The sequence below is a fragment of the Lithobates pipiens genome, unplaced genomic scaffold, assembly GCF_037356315.1.
Source record: "Lithobates pipiens isolate NorthernLeopardFrog02 unplaced genomic scaffold, aLitPip1_a1.2 Scaffold_13, whole genome shotgun sequence".
Classification (NCBI taxonomy): Eukaryota; Metazoa; Chordata; class Amphibia; order Anura; family Ranidae; genus Lithobates; species Lithobates pipiens.
The window spans coordinates 500,634,369-500,657,123 of record NW_027507718.1 but is presented as its reverse complement, the minus strand read 5'-3'; the positions used below and the strand labels follow the sequence as shown (position 1 = coordinate 500,657,123).

The 22,755-nt window shown below is 44.0% G+C and overlaps 1 protein-coding gene across 1 annotated transcript in view; it reads left to right on the top strand.

The window, feature by feature from the left end:
* Positions 1 to 16,019: 16,019 nt before the first annotated feature.
* Positions 16,020 to 22,755, top strand: part of LOC143975566 (progonadoliberin-2) — an 87,674-nt gene continuing 80,938 nt past the window's right edge. Inside the window, exon 1 of the mRNA XM_077478031.1 lies at positions 16,020 to 16,105. The gene's annotated coding sequence lies outside the window, so the exon portion shown is untranslated. The remainder of the gene's footprint in view (positions 16,106 to 22,755) is intronic.

Sequence of the window (22,755 nt, the reverse complement as noted above, 5' to 3'; positions counted from 1 at the left end):
GAGCTACGGTTCGGGTTACCTCAAGCCATCTATATAGGTTATCAAGAAGAGGAGACGGGAAGAAATTCTTTAGTTCCGAAATACTTTCTTATGCCGCGTAGACACGGGCGGACTGTATGGCGTACTTAGTCCGTCTAAACACATTTCAGCGGACAGTTCGCTCGTGTGTGGGCTTCAGCTGACTTTTTCAGCGTGCAGTCCGGCGTACTAAGTATTTTGGATTTTTCGAAATTCTGTCCGTCATACTTTGGTTTCAGCGGACAATCCGCTCGTCAGTAGGCTAGTTCAACGGACTAAGAATGGCGCATGCCCAGAAAGGATTTACATGGCGGAAGGGTGCTTTGCTGTGTATTGGACTTCCTATTTCTAGTCCCGTCGTACGTGCTGTACACGTCATCGCGCAAGCTTTCGACGGACTGTTTGTGCATCCGTGTGTGGTCAAGTCCGTTCAGTCTAAAGTATGACGGACTGTCCGTCGGATTGTATGACGGACTAAGTACGCCATACAGTCCGCTCGTGTGTACGCGGCATTAGAGTGACATCGCTGCTCCTCAATAGATACAGTACGATAAGTGAGTGTTGTCACCATATGAAGGAAGTGTGTTACTGGCAGGATCACCAGGTGAAAATAAAGGGAAAAAGCCTGGAAAAAAAGAAAATGAATGCAGCCACCATATCCTGGAAAGCTGCAATATATTACACTTTTTGTTTTGAGGTTTAGCTATACCACATGCCGACTAGCGCACGACGATATACGTCGGCACAATGGCACGGCTGGGCAAATGGGCGTACAGGTACGTCCCCTTTAAGATGTGGCCCATCATGTGCTCCATGACCGTGACCACAGGTCCCGCAAACTTGATGTCTGCCGGGTGCCCACGATCGCGTCACGGAGTGGAAGAATGGGGAGATGCCTATGTAAACAAGGCATTTCCCCGTTCTGCCTAGTGACATAACAGAGATACGCTGCTCCCTGTCATCAAGAGCAGTGATCGCTGTCATGTAACTGTGCAGGACTGCGACATTGTGGCGGACAGATCAGACACTTTTGACACTTTTTTGAGACCACTGACATTTATACAGCTATCAGTGCTTTAAAAATTCTCTGATTATTGTATAAATGTAACTAGCAGGGAAGGGGTTAACACTAGGGGGCGATCAAGGGGTTAAAGTGGTTGTAAACCCTCCTCTACTACTTTAGCTCATCTTTATCGATATAGTACAAGCAGCTGATCACTGCCTATGAAAGTGCACTCACAGTTTTGTTTTCTATATAAATCGTCCTATGTGCTGCGACGTGTCCCGCGCTTGCGCACTGTGTATATCCTTTAACGGCACACGTGCGCCATTTCTGTCTCTCCTGCTTGCCGGGTCATTAGCTGACAACGAGAACGGGAAAGAGCAAAGTCTCGCGATGCTGCAGTAGCTGCAGTATGAGGCTTGGTTCAGACACTACGGCGCATGCGCGAGATTTCTACAGGGAAACTAACTAAGGGCGGAAATTATGTCCACAAAAGCTTCAGCATACAGGAGGATGAATGGCGTGGGCGATACCCGGAAGAGCCTAAAAATAAAACTGATAAAAACGCTATTTGCAAAGCTCGTTTAGGACCAATTTAAATATCTATGGCTTGGCAATGTTTAACACCATTTATATATTTTTTTTTTAAACGAGATAAGTTACGGGGTTTACTTCCTCTTTAAGTGTGTTCCCTAGGTGTGTTTCTAACTGTGGGGGGTAGGGGACTGACTAGAGGAGGAGCCAGATTGTTGTTCCTACTTAGTAGGAACACACGATTGTCTCTCCCCTGTCAGAACAGGGATTTGTGTGTTTACATACACAAATCCCAATTTTGTGCCCGCGATCGCGGGTGGCCGGCGGCAAAGGCGCTCGGCAGCCACGCGCATCCAGTCCCCCCGCCGCGCAGCAGCTGTTAAAGGAGCTCTTAAAGGAGCCGCCGTACATATACAGCGATTCGCGCAGGAGATCCAACCTACCGCCGTGTATGTATGTGAGCAGGTCGGGAAGTGGTTATGCTGAAACTATTAAGATTTGCGGCCCGCGGAAATGTTAAGTGCACCGAGGAAGTACCAGATTTGATGGGTATTGATTTACAGACATTTTTGATTTCATAACAGGTTCCCTTTTAGATGTTGTCAGTCCAGGAGGAGATGGGGATGATTCACGTTCGGTGATATTTATACAGTTGGGATGTAAATATTGCTATTGGCTGGACGTGACTTCAGAAGCTCTCGGTGTAATTGCAGCTGCTATGACGGAATGTGTGAACATGTCTCGGACCTTTCATAGTGATGGAAGGCCAGGCACATTATCAGACATTTGTTTTCCAAATTTTTCCCAATAAACAGTCTAGAAAACAAAGCTGATTGTTTGTATTTGCGTAGAACGAACATAAAGCAAGCTTTTTGCCGTGGAGGAGAAATTGCTTTTTGGAGTATTGTATGTTCAGCAAAGGGTATGTACTCCCTCAGCACTTAAACTTTTCCACCACCAGTCAAAATCCATCCTTCATGGTAAGGAGGAAAAAAGGCTGATCTATAACATTGTAGAAAGTTTCTTTACAGTGCCCTGAAAAAAGTCTTTATACCCCTTGAAATTTTTTAGGTTTTGTTATGTTACACAAAAACGTAAATTTATTTTATTGGTATTTTATATGATAGGCCAACACAAAGTGGCACATAATTGTGAAGTGGAAGGAAAATTATAAACGGTTTTCCAATTTTTTTACAAATAAATATGTGAAAGTGTGGCGTGCATTTGTATTCAGCCCCCTTTACTCTGATACCCCTAACTAAAATCTAGTAGAACCAATTGCCTTTAGAAGTCACCTAATTCGTAAATACAGTCCACCTGTGTGTAATTTAATCTCAGTATAAATACAGCTGTTCTGTGAAACCCATTAGAGGTTTGTTAGAGAACCTTAGTAAACAAAGAGCATCATGAAGGCCAAGGAACACACCAGACAGGACAGGGATAAAGTTGTGGAGAAGTTTAAAGCAGCGTTAGGTTATAAAAAAAATATTCCTAGCTTTAAACATCTCACTGAGAACTGTTCAATCCATCATCCCAAAATGGAAAGAGTATGGCACAACTGCAAACCTACCAAGACATGGCCGTCCACCTAAACTGACAGGCCAGGCAAGGAGAGCATTAATCAGAGAAGCAGCCAAGAGGCTCATATTAACTCTGCAGAGATCCACAGCTCAGGTGGGAAAATCTGTCAACAGGACAACTATCAGTCGTGCTCTCCACAAATCTAGCCTTTATGGAAGAGTGGCAAGAAGAAAGACATTGTTGAAATAAAGCCGTAAGAAGTCTCGTTTTGCAGTTTGCGAGAAGCCATGTGGAGGACACAGCAAACATGTGGAAGAAGGTGCTCTGGTCAGATGAGACCAAAATTTTACTTTTTGATAAAAGCAAAATGCTATGTGTGGCAGAAAATGAACACTGCACATTACCCTGAACACAGCATCCCCAGTGTGAAACATGGTGGTGGCAGCATCATGTGGTGGGGATGCTTTTCTTCAGCAGGGACAGGGAAGCTGGTCAGAGTTGATGGATAGAGACAAATACAGGACAATCTTAGAAGAAAACCTGTTAGTCTGCAAAAGACTTGAGACTGGGGTGAAGGTTCACCTTCCAGCAGGACAACAACCATAAACATACAGCCAGAGCTACAATGGAATGGTTTATATCAAAAAATTTTGATGTTAGAATGGCCCAGTCAAAGTCCAGACCTCAATCCAATTGAGAATCTCTGGCAAGACATGAAAATTGCTTTTCACAGACGCTCTCCATGCGATTTGACAGAGCCTGAGCTAATTTGCAAAGAAGAATGGGCGAAAATGTCACTCTCTAGACGTGCAAAGCTGGTAGAGACATCTCAAAAGACTTGTAGCTGTAATTTCAGTGAAAGGCGGTTCTACAAAGTCTTGACAAATGTACGCCACACTTTTCACATATTTATTTGTAAAACTTTTTTGAAAAACAATTTATAATTTTTCTTCCACTTCACAATTATGTGCCGCTTTGTGTTGGTCTCATAAAATCCCAATAAAATACATTTACATTTTTGATTGAAATATGACAAAAGGTGGAAAACGTCCAGGGGAATGAATACTTTTTCAAGGCACTGTAGATTATCACTTGTAATTTTTTTTTTTTATATATAATCGACTTGTAGGGGGTGTTGCTGGTAGCTGCCACTGTGTGCTGTTTCTGCTCGATTGATTTTCAACATGGAATGTAAGGCAGCATTCTGCAGATCACCCACTCGTCCTGGTTGCCCTGTGTTCAGGGTCAGAAGTTGGGCGCCTTCTGCTAAAAAACAAAACAAAAAATGGTTGTGGTTTGTATTGTGCTGACTATTGGGTATGGCTTAAAGGGGTGTTGTAAATAGAGCCTGAGACATCAGCTCCCTCTCACCTTCTCCTAATGTTGGCCAGAAAGCACAAGAGGCAAAGCAATGGTGGATGAAATGGTCAGATCATTCCAAGAGTACCGATGTCCGCATAGGATGGCTGGTTCAGATGCCTAGGCAGGAATACGGTACTTTTGGTTTGGTCCAGGCCGCAGACACAAAAAATGAGTCAATAAACAGGCACTGGATCAATTCAGACAGCCGGCATAGATATGGTAAGAAAAAAGACAAAGAGTCAGTACACAGGAGATCAACTTATAGTCCAATGGCAGCTAGTTAGGCACAAGGGGTAAAGCCGTAACATGCACCGGGTATAGGATCCATGATGCTTAAATCAGGCGCCTCTGCATGGGTGAACCAATCAGGATAGAGGTAAGGAATGAAAAAAAAGGCATTGCCTGGCAACCAGGGTTCAGAGAAGCAGAATAACAGCCACACTGCCCAACTGCAAAGTTGGATAAGGAGCACATTGTGTAGGTGACAGGACGCTGGGCTGTGTGACCACATGAATTAGCGGATGGAGGAAGGACAAGCCTGGGACATAGGAGGGGAAAGAGCCCGGGGAGCATTCAAGAGTGACAGGGATGACTGCAGCTTAAACAGGACCACATTATCCGCATGACATGCAGTATTTGTGAGCACAGTGAGCCCCATATCCCTTGAGGACACATTGCACCCACAAAGGATATGCCACTGGCTGCTTACCTCTGGTGCTAGGAAAACCCTGCAGAGAACTGACTTGTCACCTGTAAAACCTTTTTGTAATGGGACTGGTGAATCCAGGCAGACCTCTCTGCAATCCTTATGGCAGTAGGGGTAGTTAAGAGGACTTTGAAAGGACCATCCCACCTAGGGGAGTACCACTGCTTTTTCTTATTACTTTTTATTAAGACCCAATCTCCCATGCACCTTTTCATCTTCTTGAATTGAACCTTCTAGGACAGAACCAAAATCATTAGTACGTCTTTGTCGTAACAACCTAGACATGTATTCTGCTGGTGTGTGCTCAGACTGCTCAGTAGGTGTTTCATTTGATTGTAAGGGTATCTTATATGGCCTTCCATGTATCATTTCGAATAGGCTTAACCCTTCTTTTGTGGGTGTGATATGCATACTGGTCACAGCTACTAGTAGGCAGTACAATGTTTACCTGTTTCTTCCATAGCTTTTCTCAGTTTGCTTTTTAGAATGCCATTATGTCTTTCCACCAATAGTATAGCCTAGCATCCTATAGCCTAACAGCCTAACATCCTATAGCCTAACAGCCTAACATCCTATAGCCTAACAGCCTAACATCTTATAGCCTAACATCCTATAACCTAACAGCCTAACATCCTATAGCCTAACATCCTGTCTTTTCAACAATCCTATAGCCTAACATCCTATAGCTTAACATCCTATAGCTTAACATCCTATAGCCTAACATCCTAACGGCCTAACATCCTATAGCCTAACAACCTAACATCCTATAGCTTAACATCCTATAGCCTAACAGCCTAACATCCTATAGCCTAACAGACTAACATCCTATAGCCTAACATCCTGTCTTTCCAACAATCCTATAGCCTAACATCATATAGCTTAACAGCCTAACATCCTATAGCCTAACATCCTATAGCCTAACAGCCTAACATCCTAAAGCCTAACAGCCTAACATCCTATAGCTTAACATCCTGTAGCCTAACAGCCTAACATCCTATAGCTTAACATCCTGTAGCCTAACAGCCTAACATCCTATAGCCTAACATCCTATAGCCTAACAGCCTAACATCCCGTAGCCTAACATCCTATAGCTTAACATCCTGTCTTTCCACTAATCCTATAGCCTAACATCCTATAGCTTAACAGCCTAACATCCTATAGCCTAACAGCCTAATATCCTATAGCCTAACATCCTATAGCCTAACAGCCTAACATCCTATAGCCTAACATCCTGTAGCCTAACATCCTAACATCCTAATATCCTATAGCCTAACATCCTGTCTTTCCTCCAATCCTATAGCCGAACATCCTATAGCTTAACAGCCTAACATCCTATAGCCTAACATCCTGTCTTTCTACTAATCCTATAGCCTAACATCCTATAGCTTAACAGCCTATCATCCTATAGCCTAACAGCTTAATATCCTATAGCCTAACATCCTATAGCCTAACAGCCTAATATCCTATAGCCTAACATCCTATAGCCTAACAGCCTAACATCCTATAGCCTAACAGCCTAACATCCTATAGCCTAACATCCTGTAGCCTAACATCCTAACATCCTAATATCCTATAGCCTAACATCCTGTCTTTCCTCCAATCCTATAGCCGAACATCCTATAGCTTAACAGCCTAACATCCTATAGCCTAACATCCTATAGCATAACATCCTGTAGCCTAACAGCCTAACATCCTATAGCCTAATATCCTATAGCCTAGCAGCCTAACATCCTATAGCCTAACATCCTGTGGCCTAACATCCCAACATCCTATAGCCTAACATCCTGTCTTTCCACCAATCATACAGCCGAACATCCTATAGCTTAACAGCCTAACATCCTATAGCCTAACAGCCTAACATTCTATAGCCTAACAGCCTAACATCCTATAGCCTAACATCATAACATCCTAATATCCTATAGCCTAACATCTTGTCTTTCCTCCAATCCTATAGCCGAACATCCTATAGCTTAACATCCTATAGCTTAACATCCTATAGCCTAACATCCTAACGGCCTAACATCCTATAGCCTAACAACTGTCTTTTCAACAATCCTATAGCCTAACATCCTATAGCTTAACATCCTATAGCTTAACATCCTATAGCCTAACATCCTAGCGGCTCCCCTGGGCAGGATCTGTACACGATTCTGGGGCACGCACGTGTGCTGCTGCCGGACTACCCGCTCCGGCTGTGATTGGTATACGGTGGGAGCCAATCAGCGGATCCCACGGTCCTGACGATCGTACCCGAGAGAGACAGAACGGCGGTCTTCTGATGTAAACAGGGCAATCGCCGTTCTGTGACAAGGGAAGGTTGTGATCCTGTGTCTCTGCTAAGCAGAAACACTGATCTCTGTCTTTCCCACAGTACAGGCCCTTCCCCCACAGTAAGCAAGCACTCCCTAGGAACACATATAACCCTTTGATCTCCCCTGATGTTAACCCCTTCCCTGCCAGGGTCATCAGTACAGTGACAGTGCACATTTTTAGCACTAATCAATGTATTGTCGTCACTGGTCCCCAAAACAGTGTCAGTTAGGGGTTCATTTACTAAAGCTAGAGAGTGCAAAATGAGTCACAATTCTGATTAGTAATCAATCGGCTTAAAAGTTTTATTGCCAAAGCTTAATTGAACGAGCTGATGTTAGAAGCTGATTGGCTTCTATGCAGAAACGTGACTCGTTTTTGCACTCTCTAGCTTTAGTAAATTAACCCCTTAGCCGCAATTTTTACCGCAGTTTACAAATAAAAAAAGTAAAGAAAAAAAATAAATATAAAATAAATATAATAAAAAATGTTTCCCCACTTGCCGACTGTATACAGTATATATATATATATATATATATATATACATACATATACAGTGGGGATCGAAAGTTTGGGCACCCCAGGTAAAAATGTGTATTAATGTGCATAACGAAGCCAAGGAAAGATGGAAAAATCTAAAAATGGCATCAAATTACAGATTAGACATTCTTATAATATGTCAAAAAAAGTTAGATTTTATTTCCATCATTTACACTTTAAAAATTACAGAAAACAAAAAAATGGCGTCTGCAAAAGTTTGGGCACCCTGGAGAATTTATAGCATGCACAGCCCCCTTTGCAAAGCTGAGACCTGCCAGTGTCATGGATTGTTCTCAATCATCGTCTGGGAAGACCAGGTGATGTCAATCTCAAAGGTTTTAAATGGCCAGACTCATCTGACCTTGCCCCAACAATCAGCACCATGGGTTCTTCAAAGCAGTTGTCTAGAAAACTGAAACTGAAAATAGTTGACGCTCACAAAGCTGGAGAAGGCTATAAGAAGATAGCAAAGCGTTTTCAGCGTTTTCAGATGTCAATATCCTCTGTTCGGAATGTAATTAAGAAATGGTAGTCATCAGGAACAGTGGAAGTTAAAGCAAGATCTGGAAGACCAAGAAAAATATCAGACAGAACAGATTGCAGGATTGTGAGAAAAGCAATTCAAAACCCACGTTTGACTGCACGATCCCTCCAGAAAGATCTGGCATACACTGGAGTTGTGGTACACTATTCCACTATAAAGAGATACTTGTACAAATATGGTCTTCATGGAAGAGTCATCAGAAGAAAACCTCTTCTATGTTCTCACCACAAAAATCAGCGTTTGAACTTTGCAAATGAACATATAGACAAGCCTGAGGCATTTTGCAAACAAGTTCTGTGGACCGATTAGGTTAAAATAGAACTTTTTGGCCGGAATGAGCAAAGGTACGTTTGGAGAAGAAAGGGCACAGAATTTAATGAAAAGAACCTCTGTCCAACAGTTAAGCATGGGGGTGGATCAATCATGCTTTGGGGTTGTATTGCAGCCAGTGGCACAGGGAACATTTCACGAGTAGAAGGAAAAATGGATTCAATAACATTTTAGCAAATTTTGGATGGTAACTTGATGCAATCTGTGAAAAAGCTGAAGTTAAAGAGAGGATGGCTTCTAATGATCCTAAACACACCTCAAAATCCACGGGGGATTACATCAAGAGGCGTAAACTGAAGGTTTTGCCATGGCCTTCACAATCTCCTGACCTCAACATTATTGAAAATCTATGGATAGACCTTAAAAGAGCAGTGCGTGACAGACAGCCCAGAAATCTCAAAGAACTGGAACACTTTTGTAAGGAAGAATGGGCAAAGATACCTCAAACAAGAATTGAAAGACTCTTGGCTGGCTACAAAAAGCATTTACAAGCTGTGATACTTGCCAAAGGGGGCAGTACAAGATATTATTTCTGCAGGGTGCCCAAACTTTTGCAGACGCCATTTTTTTGTTTTCTGTAATTTTGAAAGTGTAAATGATGGAAATAAAATCTAACTTTTTTTGACATATTATAAGAATGTCTAATCTGTAATTTGATGCCATTTGGAGATTTTTCCATCTTTCCTTGGCTTCGTTATGCACATTAATACACATTTTTACCTGGGGTGCCCAAACTTTCGATCCCCACTGTATATGTATATGTATATATATATATATATATATATATATATATATATATATATACTGTATACAGTCGGCAAGCGGGTAAACATTTTTTATTATATTTATTTTATATTTATTTTTTTTCTTTACTTTTTTTATTTGTAATTTTATTGCTCTCACCAAGGAGGAGAATATTGATGTACAGATGATGACAATCTCACTGACATATGACATGCCTGATGAGACAGCAGAAGAGAGACTTCCCAGTACAGACAATGGGGGAGAAAGGAGCAATGAACAAAATTTGTCACAGCCAATCAGAGATGTTTGGTTGCTATCGGCAACGGCACCAGGTTGGATAGAACTTGTGTGTTGACATACTTTTTATGAATCTCCCCCATGTGTCTGGTGCCTGCACTGGGGCTCTGAGATCACAGCAAGGGACAAGCAGGAGGGGGCTGTATGTACTGATGATGTATAGGAGGAGGAGAGATAACTATCACAACATGGATTATTTATCATCACACAATTCATGGAGGAGAAAGTAAACTCTGAGCGGCTACAAGAAAATGGCCGCCTCTTTATAAATACAGAGTGGCTACAAGAAAATGGCTGCTGTTTCAGGTGTGTGCTGATTGTTGTTACTATGTTAACCGGGGGACGTGTTTACTGCTGGAAGGAGAGGCATGTACTACCTGCAGGCTTGACCCGCCCATTCCTCTCCAATCATAGTGACAGCCCACCACATTGACAGTGGACAGTTTGTAAATAATCTGGGGGATGTCCGTAGGGTTGCTACCTCATCCCTTTAAATCCGAACACATATGAATTACACAGGTTCTGAGGCTAATTTAATGCAGACAAGGCACCAAGTGAGTTTAATTACCACCTTAATCAGCCACAGAACCTGTGTAATCAATATGTGTTTGGGTTTAAAGGGATGAGGTGGTAACTCTAGATGTCCGGGGTGTGCACTCTGCAACACCAGGCCCCGCCCACCAGTACTGTCATTGTTATTGGTTAGTTATCTATACCCAGACCCTGATATGAGAGGGGGGGGGCCCTGATATAAGGGGGGGGCTGTGGAGAACCTGGTATAAGGGGGGCCTGATATAAGGGGCGGCTGTGGGGACCCTGATATAAGAGGGGGGGCTGTGGGGACCCTGATATAAGGGAAAGGGGACTGTAGGGACCCTGATATAAAATGGGGGGCTGTAGGGACCCTGATATAAGGGAAAGGGGACTGTAGGGACCCTGATATAAGAGGGGGGGCTGTGGAGAACCTGATATAAAAGGGGACTGTGGGGACCCTGATATAAGGGGAGGGGGGCTGTAGAGACCCTGATATAAGATGGGGTGCTATGGGGACCCTGATATAAGGGAAAGTGGACTGTAGGGACCCTGATATAAGAGGGGGCTGTAGAGAACCTGATATAAAAGGGGACTGTGGGGACTCTGATATAAGGGAAGAGGGACTGTGGGAACCCTCATATAAGCAGGGGATAATGGGGACCCTGATGTAAGGAAGGACTGTGGGGACCCTGATATAAGAGGAGGTGGACTATGGGGACCCTGATATAAGAGGAGGGGGACTATGGGGACCCTGATGTAAGGAGGGACTGTGGGGACCCTGATATAAGGGAAAGGGGACTGTAGGGACCCTGATATAAGAGGGGGGCTGTGGAGAACCTGATATAAAAGGGGACTGTGGGGACCCTGATATAAGGGGGGACTGTGGGGACCCTGATATAAGGGGGAACTGTGGGACCCTGATATAAGGGGAGGGGGACTGTAGGGACCCACATATAAGAGGGGGGACTGTTGGGACGCTCATATAAGAGGATGGAGACCCTGATGTAAGGGGGGACTGTGGGGACCCTGATATAAGGGGGGAACTGTGGGGACCCTGATATAAGGGGAGGGGGGCTGTGGGGACCCTCATATAAGAGGAGGGGGGACTGTGGGGACCCTGATATAAGATGATGGGACCCTGATGTATGGAGGGACTGTGGGGACCCTGATATAACAGGAGGGGGACTATGGGAACCCTGATGTAAGGAGGGACTGTGGGGACCCTGATATAAGGGGAGGGGGACTGTTGGGACCTTCATATAAGAGGAGGGGGGCTGTGGGGACCCTCATATAAGAGGAGTGGAACTATGGGGACCCTGATATAAGAGGAGGGGGACTGTGGTGACCCTGATATTATTGAGGGGACTGTGGGGACCCTGATATAAGGGAGGGGACTATGGTGCTGCAAGGCAGAAGTGCTAACCACATTTGGATTCACAATGGACTAAAAGTAGAGTGCTTGGCTGTCCTGAGTTCAGTCCCCATTATAGTAGTGTTGGTCTCAGAATACAAGGTTGGGCATTAAACGTTGCATGAGCAAAAGGTGGGTTAGGAAGAAGGATAGTTGTAGCTAGTGAACTTTTCACATGCGTTATCATGACATTAGTGTGGGAGGAAACTGAAGGGAAACTGAAGGGAGTACCTGGAGGAAATCCATGCAAGCACAGGGAACTACATGCAGATGTTGCTCTGGTCTAGACTAAGGACTTCAGTGTTGCTTGGCTGAAGCGCTAACTACTTCAATATTCAATTAAAAGTAGAGTGATTGGCTGTCCTTGGTTTCGGGACCCTATGGGGTAAATGACCGCTCTATATCAAAATGCAACTCAACTCAGCTTAACTCAACTCAATATGATAGTGTTGGTCCCAAAATACAAGGGCTAAAAGTAGGGTAATTGGCTTTTCTGGGGTTGGTCCCTATTATGGTAGTGTTGGTCCCAAAGTACAAGGCTGGGCAATAAACTTTGTATGTGGAAAAGTTGGGTTAGAAGAAGAATATGCATAACTGGTGAACTTTTCACATGCTTTCTCATGTATTATCAAGACATTAGCAACGTCCCTACCAACCCTAATGTGAAAACCCTTATGGACTGAACATTAAAATGAACTTGTCTTAAGGGTAAAAATATCAAAATAGCTATACCTCAAGTTAATATTTACCTTTCTTGCGTCGCCAGAACGCAGCTCCAGTACAGTCTAATCCACCCAGCACCATACCCTGTTTGCCTTATTGGGGAAGCACAACCAACAGTGATACCATATTATAGCTAATTTAGATAAATAGCCAGTGATCCAAATATTGAACCTCAAAAGGTAAAAGGTTTAATGAGGTTCCAATTATAAAATGCATAAGTATAATGTGCAAAAAAACTGAAGTTAAAAAATTCAAAAACAGCATATCCACCATCATTTCAAGGCCACACTGGACCCCTGTCTGTCAACTTGAAAAGGGGGCCTAGTGGGCCGAAATAGCAGTTGATATGCTTTTTTTCTTTTAATTTATACTTATGCACTTCAGTATTTAAAATTCAACTCCATTCGGATGATAAACATCCAGTTATAAATGGCACGTGACTTCAGCACCTTAAGTACCCTCTCCCGAAATACACAGCGAGACAACACACCCACTGACTGACTCTGAGAGAGAGATTGGCACCCAATGCGTCCATCCAGACTGCGTTCCAATGCCTGTCAAAGGTGCTACCTACACCTATGACCAGGCAGAACGTTAGTACAGCCCAGCCAAACTGATGCCAAAACCACAATTTAGAACAATTAACCCCAAGACTCAACTATAGTCTTGGAAAAAATAAATTTACAGACATAGCGCATACTCTTCAGGAGTACCGGCGCTACAATAACTATATACAAAGATAATTATTTTTTGCTTAGTGTTTCAAATCGAAATTTGTTATAGAAGTAAGAAGAAGGAGCAAAGCAATAAAAGAATGGGGCTGTCTGAATGTATGATGTGTGTCATCGGAGAATGGAAGAGGATTAAATAAATTAGCAAAACAGGGAAAACGCGGGAATAAATATTCTGATATTGCAACTATGTGGAAACAAGAGTTCTGAGTATAAGGAATAATCCTGAGTGACACATGTGATGTACAATTAGAGTGCCTGTTTATAAAAATTTTAAACTAATAATTTATTATTTTTAATCCTAATTAATTTAAAGCCTAAGGGCTAATGCACAGGGACATGAGCCCCATGTTCAGATCTGCCCAGTCTAGATTTCTACGGATCTGAATGCAGCAGTAATGTATTCTATGGGTCAATGCACACAGCTGGGCTGTGGTCGATATTCCCACGCAGCATTGAGCTGTGTGTAGCACCCTGGTAGTAGGCAGGGTTGCTAACAAATTTAGCTTGCTAGGTGGTAACTAGCCTGGCTGATTGATAGGGGATTCACTGGCTTTTCCCTAACTCTGGTTTTGATGCACCTCTCTCTTCTGTCACTAGGTGGCCTTGTTGCCTGTGGCATTAGAATGACCAGGGCATAGTGAATTCATACTAGGGTTGGATGGGTTGTCTCAGCCAACTGGCAGGGGTTTCTTTAGTCCCTTGGCCTGCTGGGAGAGCCTATTTATTTGGGAGGAGTCAGGTGATCGGGGGTTCTGTGCCACCGGGATGGCTGTCTGGGTGGACGTGTGTCACAAGGCTCTGGGTTGCTAGGTCAGAAGCCTGAGTTCTATTCCAGGAGCACCTGGCTGCTAGGCTGTCTGAGACCTATCCATGTTTGAGAGAAGCAGCGCGGGGTTGGGGCTTTCGGCCGGAAGCCTAAACCAAGTTGCAGAGGTTCTATGGGATGGGGAAACGCATTGTTGCCAGCGGTGAAGGAGAAGCAGTTGCCACAAGGAACGACCACTCCTGTTGCCAGGGGCAAGTGATGATCAAGCCAGGGGTAAAGGGAGGAATATTCACCAGCAAGGGACAACCATTGGTGGAGGAAGTTTTACAGTCACTTGTTTCTTGGATTCACAAGATCACTTACCATTATTTATACATTTATTTATTTTACCATTATTTATACATTTATTCTTTGGACATTTTTGGTATCCACTGGAACATTGGGTGGTAATTTCTTTGCTCATTCATATGCACTTTATAATTATCTAGCACATTTGTATAGCAATATTGTTACCATCAGCCACTGGGGACACCCAGTGGTTGTTCCCATTATTGCACTTTGCACTTTATGGTATAATTTACCCGATTTGTTCATCACAAATTTTCAGTTTATAGGTATTAACCTTACGACGAGCAGCCCCTGACAATTTAAAGTGCATGTAAACCCACTCTCATCCTTTCTAAACTATTGCAATGTTGGTTATCTAGAAGGATATACATGCCTCCTGCATGTATACTTATCTGTCAAATGTCTCCCCTCTGTCTGCTGTGAGACCCGAAAAACTGCACATTCTGTGGGTGGGTCTGTTGTCTGGAGCTCAGTGGGTGGAGTTGTGATGTCAGTAGACTCCCTGCCCACCTCTACACTCCCCTTATCAACATGCATTTTCTCCTGTGTATTTCTTACACTGAACTTTTGCTATGACCACTAACATCCAGTCAAAACCCAGAAAAGTCCCCACATGACTTCAGCATGCCAAATCATGCTGAGGTGTGGAACGGCCAATAATTGCAGAGCAGCAGAAGAAAGAAAGGAGTGGGAGGGAATTAAAAAATAACGCATGTCTCTTAGGCCAGTGCACGAGATATGTAAATCACCTGTCACTCACAGCAAGGGGAAGGATTTGACAAAGTTTTTCTCTGTTTGTCAATATTTATCTCACTGAACAATAAAAGGATTGCTGAGAGCTGGATTAATTCTTTGCGGCAAGACTGGGCTCAAATGATAGGAAATCTTATATTCTACATTATGACATAAAAAAATAAAAAAAAAATTTAAAAAAATTCGGGTTTACATCCACTTCAACTTAGTTTTTCACACACCTTTTGCGCAGGTAGGGAATAACACACATAGCTCCCAACTGTCCCTGATTTGGAGCAATGTCCCTCTGTCCCTCATTCCTCCTCATTTGTCCCTCATTTTGGTCTGATCTATATAGTTGTATATAAAATGCACTTTTTATCTTTCAAAAAGTGTTTCCCAGTGCTAAACCTTTCATCTGATTTCTAAATTGCTGCATTTGTACATTTTAAAAGCCAATACAAAGGAATAGTAGTGGTAAAAGTCCTTGTGGATTTAATTAACCTTTTTTTGGGGATTAATTCTCCTTTAAGAGCGTGTGACAGGGGGGCGTGTCCTATGCCTACATACGTTTTTTAGTAGGTGTCCCTCATTTCCATCTCAAAATGTATGTTACTCCCCTATTCACATTAGAGTCTACATGCACTTTAACAAGTGTTAAGTAAGCAAATGTGTCTGGCTGCAGATTGCAATAGCAAGATCTTTTTAAAGGATAACTCTACTTTCATAACACATCCTTTCATTGTTCTTGTATCCTGAATCATGCAGCACCTTGACTCACAGAGCTGCCCCTGACATCCACTAGAGGGCACTCTTGGCAGATGAGAAATGTATTGTGCTGGAAGAGCTGTTAGGTTTGTGTAGGTCTAAGTAGCTTTAGGTGACCTAAAAAAGGATCAAGTTTTAGCAATTTGTTCCTGGACCGAAAACCCCGTCCATTTAGCAAAGGTAAGACTTTTCTTCGTATACTTAAAGACATAATGTGCCAATGGAAATTTTTTTGTTGTTGTTGCTATTGAGCTTTTCTCTATATAGATGTTTGGGATATTGATTTTCAGTTGATACGTCGCGTGATTATCAAGAGGTTGGAGAACGCCTGTAGGATACGAATCCTGGAATTAATATAAATCTCCGCCCAAGCTGGCTCTTAATCATCTTCCCTATTTTTTCAGGCTTTGTGGTTTATTAAATGTGACCCAGAGGAGCGGTGGGTTGTTTTGCTCCTGTGGTTTATGGGCTTTTTGTTTTATTACATTTTATCTTATTGTAATACCCGATATTGGCAGGGTCTCATTACATCGTATTTCATATGTCGAGATCAGTGGGCTTGTCATCTGCATGTAAAAAAATAAAAAAATAGAATTCAATTACAATGGATGGTGTGTGCAAACTATGTAAAGTGTCTAAGCCGTCCATAATGACCAATTAACCACTTCAGCACCAGACGGTTTTACCACCCCCCCCCCTCCCATGACCAGGCCATTTTTTACGACACAGCACTGCGTTACTTTAACTGACAATTACACCCTCATGCAACGCTATACCCAAATACAATTTACGTAATTTTTCTCCCACAAATAGAGCTTACTTTTGGTAGTATTTGATCACCTCTGCGATTTTAATTTTTTGCATTATAAACAAAAAAAGAGCAACAATTTAGAAAAAAATATATATATTTTACTTTCAGCTATAAAACACAGCCAATTCATTTTTTTAAAAAAATCGAAATTTCTTCATCTGTATTCTTCTACATATTTTTGGTAAAAAAGAAAATACTGATACGCGTACATTGATTGGTTTCCGCGAATGTTATAGTGTCTACAAACTAGGGGATATACCGTATTTATCGGCGTATAACACGCACATATATTTTAAGAGGAAAGTTTCAGGAAAAAAACGAAAATTTTAAATAAGGAACTTTGAAGCAAAATAAGGGTCAGTGCCCATCTGAAGCCTCACCGTTGCCATCAATGCAGCCTCACCATTGCCATCAGTGCAGCCTGATTGATGCCCATCTGCAGCCTAGAGGGGGCGGGATGAGTGCCGACAGATGACATACAGTGAAAATCTCCTAGGATAGACTGAACACTGGTCCAATGGTGGACCAGGAGACGGGACTTCCTATTACAGAGGCCGCCAAGTAAACAGGAGATTCCCACTGTATGTAACCTGATGGCGCTTGTCGTCGTCGTCCCCCCCCCCCCCATCCCCCGTGAGGCAGCTAAAATGTAAGTATTGGCGTATAACACTCACACGCTATTTGCACCTTATTTTTGGGGTGAAAAGGTGAGTGTTATACGCCAATAAATACAGTATGCATGACATTTTTATTTCTATTTTATTTTTCTATACTAATAAGGGGGGCGATCAGCAGCTTATAGTAGGACTGTGATATTGCAGCTGACAGATCAGACACTGACACTTTTGACACTTTGTGGGAACCAGTGACACTAATACAGTGGTCAATGCTAATAAAATATACACTGTCACTGTACTAATGACACTGCCTGGGGAAGGGGGTTAAATGTGTGCCTAGCCAGTGTTTTTGTGTACACAGTGTGCTGCTTTCACTAGGGGAAGAGATGGACTCTAGTGCCTGCTTTGCAGGTACACAGGCTCGGTCCCTTCCCCCCTGTCAGAACCGAGATCTGCCTTGTTTACATGGGGATATCTCAGTCCTCTGTTTTTTACTGACTATCGGCGGGTGCGGGAGGACTTTGAGTCCCCAGGACATGCAGATTGGCTTCAACTTTGAATTATCACAGCAGAAGTGGTACGCCGGCGCCATGTGCATGCCCATGGAAGTGCAGGATCACTTATAGATACATGATCCCGCGCACGGCCCTGTAGCAGAAAGAGTGCTATAGGACAGTCAGCAAGGGGTTAAAGTGATTGCAAAGTCTTGTTTTTTTCCTATAAGAATAATAAACATGTTATACTTACCTGCTCTGTTGCAGTGGTTTTAGCCCAGGTCCTCCTCTTTTCGGGTCCCTCTTCTGTGATCCTTGCCCCTCCCTCCTGTTCAGTGCCCCCTACAGAAAGCAGCCTGCTATGGGGACACCCGAGCTGAGTCACAGCTCCATGAGCCCATTCAGACACGGGGCCCTGACCTGGCCCCGCCCCCTCTCTCCTGATTGGCTGGCAGACTTTGACTTTGCCACTGCTGTGTCTCAGCCAATCAGGAGGGAGAGTCTCGGATGGCTGAGACACTCGTGGACATCGCTGGACAGGGAGGGACCTCAGGTAAGTATTAGGGGGGCTGCTACACACAGAAAGATTTTTATCTTAAAGAGCTTGTAATCCTCTAATGTTTGTACCTTTTGGATAAGCCTATACTAAGGCTATCGGTACTGTAAATATCTTCTAAACATGCGCGGTCTAGGAGATATTTATTGTTTACTGCACCAATGATGTCACCGGTGCATGCGCTTCTTCAGAACTCAGTGCCGTCACCCGCCTGCTCCCACGTGTGGGAGTGATGTCACGCTTTGCAGGGAACAGAAAAAGAAAAACAAAGTTTACTTCCTCTTTAATGCATAGAATGCATTAAAGAGGAAGTAAACCCCGATGCTCCCCGCAAGACCTGCAAATGAAAAGCATAATGGGCTAGAATGCTCCGTATACTTGCCCATTATATGACACTTACCTGAAAACAAAGCCCGTGCTGTCCCCTGAGCAGGCCGCGTCCATCTTCCTTCCGGGGGCCGTGGACTCCGGCGCTGCGACTGGCTCGTGTCACGTGACATCACTACTTTGCATGCGCGCGGGACCCGTCAATCACAGCACATGCTGGAAGAAGAAACGGCACGGTGGTCCGTTTCTTCACACCGCATGCGCCGAAGACGTCAAGTGAAATATCTCCTAAACGGCACACGTTTAGGAGATATTTCCACTACCTATAGGTAAGCCTTATTCTAGGTTTACCTATAGGTAAAAGTCACTAAAAAAAACACTTTAAAGTCAAATTAAACATGGGATTCTACATGCATTTTCTATCTTCTTCATCACTGTAATAACAATACAAACCATTGTTATATTTGGCAATCCAATTTAATCTCCTGTGAAAAAATCTCCTTTCATATTGTGAGTTCTGCCTGTCTGCTAGCCGTCTCCTTTCACAATGTCTTGGATTTTTTTTGGTGAATGGGTAGGGGTACGATGTAACCGATACCGATTTGCATAGGGAAGGGGGTTGGGGTCCTGGGGATCCCCTTGTTAAAAGCGGCTTCCAGATTCCGATAAGCCCCCAGCCCGCAGACCCTGGCAACCACCGGCCAGGGTTGTCTGGAAGAGGCCCTTGTCCCCATCAACATAGGGGCAAGGAGCTTTGGGGTGGGGGTGCAAAGCGCCCACCCCCCCCCCCCATGTTGTGGGCATGCAGCCTAGCATGGTTAAGGGGGGGAGGAGCTCCCTTTCCTAACCTACCAGTCTGAATACTCAGATAAGGGTCTTTTATGGATTTTGGGGGAACCCCATGTTACGCCGAGTAAATAGATACCTAACATGTCACGCTTTAAAATTTTACATGCTGGGGGAAGGGCGACAAACTATGGTACTTAAAATCTCCATAGGCAATGCTTTAAAAGTCTTTACAGATTACTAGTTTAGAGTTACAGAGAAGATCTAGTGCTAGAATTATTCACGGCTGGTGGGAATACTGGTTACATATCTGCGTGCGACTTACAGTGCCTTGTGAAAGTATTCGGCCCCCTTGAACTTTTCAACCTTTTGCCACATTTCAGGCTTCAAACATAAAGAAATAAAATTTTTACTTTTTGTGAAGAATCACCAACAAGTGGGACACAATTGTGAAGTGGAACGAAATCTATTGGATTTTTTAAACTTTTTCAACTAATAAAAAAATGAAAAGTGGGGCGTGCAAAATTATTTGGCCCCCTTGCGTTAATACTTTGTAGCGCCACCTTTTTCTGCGATTACAGCTGCAAGTCGCTTGGGGTATGTCTCTATCAGTTTTGCACATCGAGAGACTGAAATTCTTGCCCATTCTTCCTTGCAAAACAGCTCAAGCTCAATGAGGTTGGATGGAGAGCGTTTGTGAACAGCAGTTTTCAGCTCTTTCCACAGATTCTCGATTGGATTCAGGTCTGGACATTGACTTGGCCATTCTAACACCTGGATACGTTTATTTGTGAACCATTCCTTTGTAGATTTTGCTGTATGTTTGGGATCATTGTCTTGTTGGAAGATAAATCTCCGTCCCAGTTTCAGGTCTTTTGCAGACTCCAACAGGTTTTCATCCAGAATGGTCCTGTATTTGGCTGCAATCATCTTCCCCTCAATTTTAACCATCTTCCCTGTCCCTGCTGAAGAAAAGCAGGCCCAAACTATGATGTTGCCACCACCATGTTTGACAGTGGGGATGGTGTGTTGAGGGTGATGAGCTGTGTTGCTTTTATGCCAAACATATCGTTTTGCATTGTGGGCAAAAAGTTGGATTTTGGTTTCATCTGACCAGAGCACCTTCTTCCACATGTTTGGTGTGTCTCCCAGGTGGCTTGTGGCAAACTTTAGACGAGACTTTTTATGGATATCTTTGAGAAATGGCTTTCTTCTTGCCACTCTTCCATAAAGGCCAGATTTGTGCAGTGTACGACTGATTGTTGTCCTATGGACAGACTCTCCCACCTCAGATGTAGTTCTCTGCAGTTCATCCAGAGTGATCATGGGCCTCTTGGCTGCATCTCTGATCAGTCTTCTCCTTGTCTGAGCTGTAAGTTTAGAGGGACGGCCAGGTCTTGGTAGATTTGCAGTGGTCTGATACTCCTTCCATTTCAAAATGATCGCTTGCACAGTGCTCCTTGGGATGTTTAACCACTTGGGTACCGCGCTATTGCAAAATGACGGCAACAGCGCGGACCCACATTTCCGGGACTACGTCTATTGACGTCGTCCCGGATACGAGCGGCCTGCGCGCCCCCTGAGGGGCGCGCGCGGCGCGCTCTGTGATCGGCGAGTCCGTGAGACTCGCCTGATCACCGATCCGTGTAAGGGGGTCGATCCCGACCCCTTATCACGTGATCAGCTGTCAGCCAATGACAGCTGATCATGTGATAAAACGGAGCCGATAATCGGCTAGTATTCCTCCTCGCGCTGACAGCGCGAGGAGAAAAAAAAAAAGCCGATCGCCGGCGGCCGTGTTCGGGACATCAGTCCCGATCACGGCCAGCAATTTAAGCGGACACCTGCCCCCTGCCAGTGCCCACCTGCCACCCGCAGTGCCATCCTGAAATAAAGTAAGTGCCCCCCTGTCAGTGCCACCCAGCAGTGCCCATAGTGCCCACAGTGCCACCCAGCAGTGCCCACAGTGCCACCCAGCAGTGCCCACAGTGCCACCCACAGTGCCACCCAGCAGTGCCACCCACAGTGCCACCCAAAATCTGCCTCAAAGGTGCTGCACCCCAGTGCCGCCCATCAGTGCCCAGCAGTGCCGCCCATCAGTGCCCAGCAGTGCCGCCCATCAGTGCCCAGCAGTGCCACCTATCAGAGCCACCTATCAGTGCCACCTATCAGTGCCCATCAGTCCCATCTATCTGTGGTACCTATCAGTGCCCATCCGTGCCACCCATCCGTGCCACTTATCCGTGCCACCCATCCGTGCCATCTTATCTGTGCCCATCAGTGCCGCCTTATCTGTGCCCATCGGTGCCGCCTTATCTGTGCCTATTAGTGCCGCCTTAACTATGCCTATCAGTGCCCACCAGTGCAGCCTATCAGTGCCCACCAATGCAGCCCATCAGTGCCCACCAATGCAGCCCATCAGTGCCCACCAATGCAGCCTATCAGTGCCGCCTAATCAGCGCACTTCAATGAAGGAGAAAAATGACCCGTTTGCAAAATTTTATAACAAACTATTAAAACATGATTTTTTTTTTTTGCATCTTTTTTTGTTTGTTTAGCAAAAAATAAAACTCCGAGCTGTAACTAAATACCACCAAAAGAAAGCTCTATTTGTGGGAAAAAAATGATAAAAATTTCATTTGGGTACAGTGTTGTATGACCGCGCAATTGTCATTCAAAGTGCATCAGCGCTGAAAGCTGAAAATTGGTCTGGGACTGAGGGGGGTTTAAGTGCCCAGTAAGCAAGTGGTTAAAGCTTGGGAAATCTTTTTGTATCCAAATCCGGCTTTAAACTTCTCCACAACAGTACTACGGACCTGCCTGGTGTGTTCCTTGGTCTTCATGATGCTCTCTGCGCTTTCAACAGAACCCTGAGACTATCACAGCAGGTGCATTTATACAGAGACTTGATTACACACAGGTGGATTCTATTTATCACCATCAGTCATTTAGGACAACATTGGATCATTCAGAGATCCTCGCTGAACTTCTGGAGTGAGTTTGCTGCACTGAAAGTAAAGGGGCCGAATAATTTTGCACGCACCACTTTTCAGTTTTTTATTTGCTAAAAAAGTTTAAATTATCCAATAGATTTCGTTCCACTTCACGATTGTGTCCCACTTGTTGGTGATTCTTCACAAAAAATTTAAATTTTATATCTTTATGTTTGAAGCCTGAAATGTGGCAAAAGGTTGAAAAGTTCAAGGGGGCCGAATACTTTCGCAAGGCACTGTATGTTT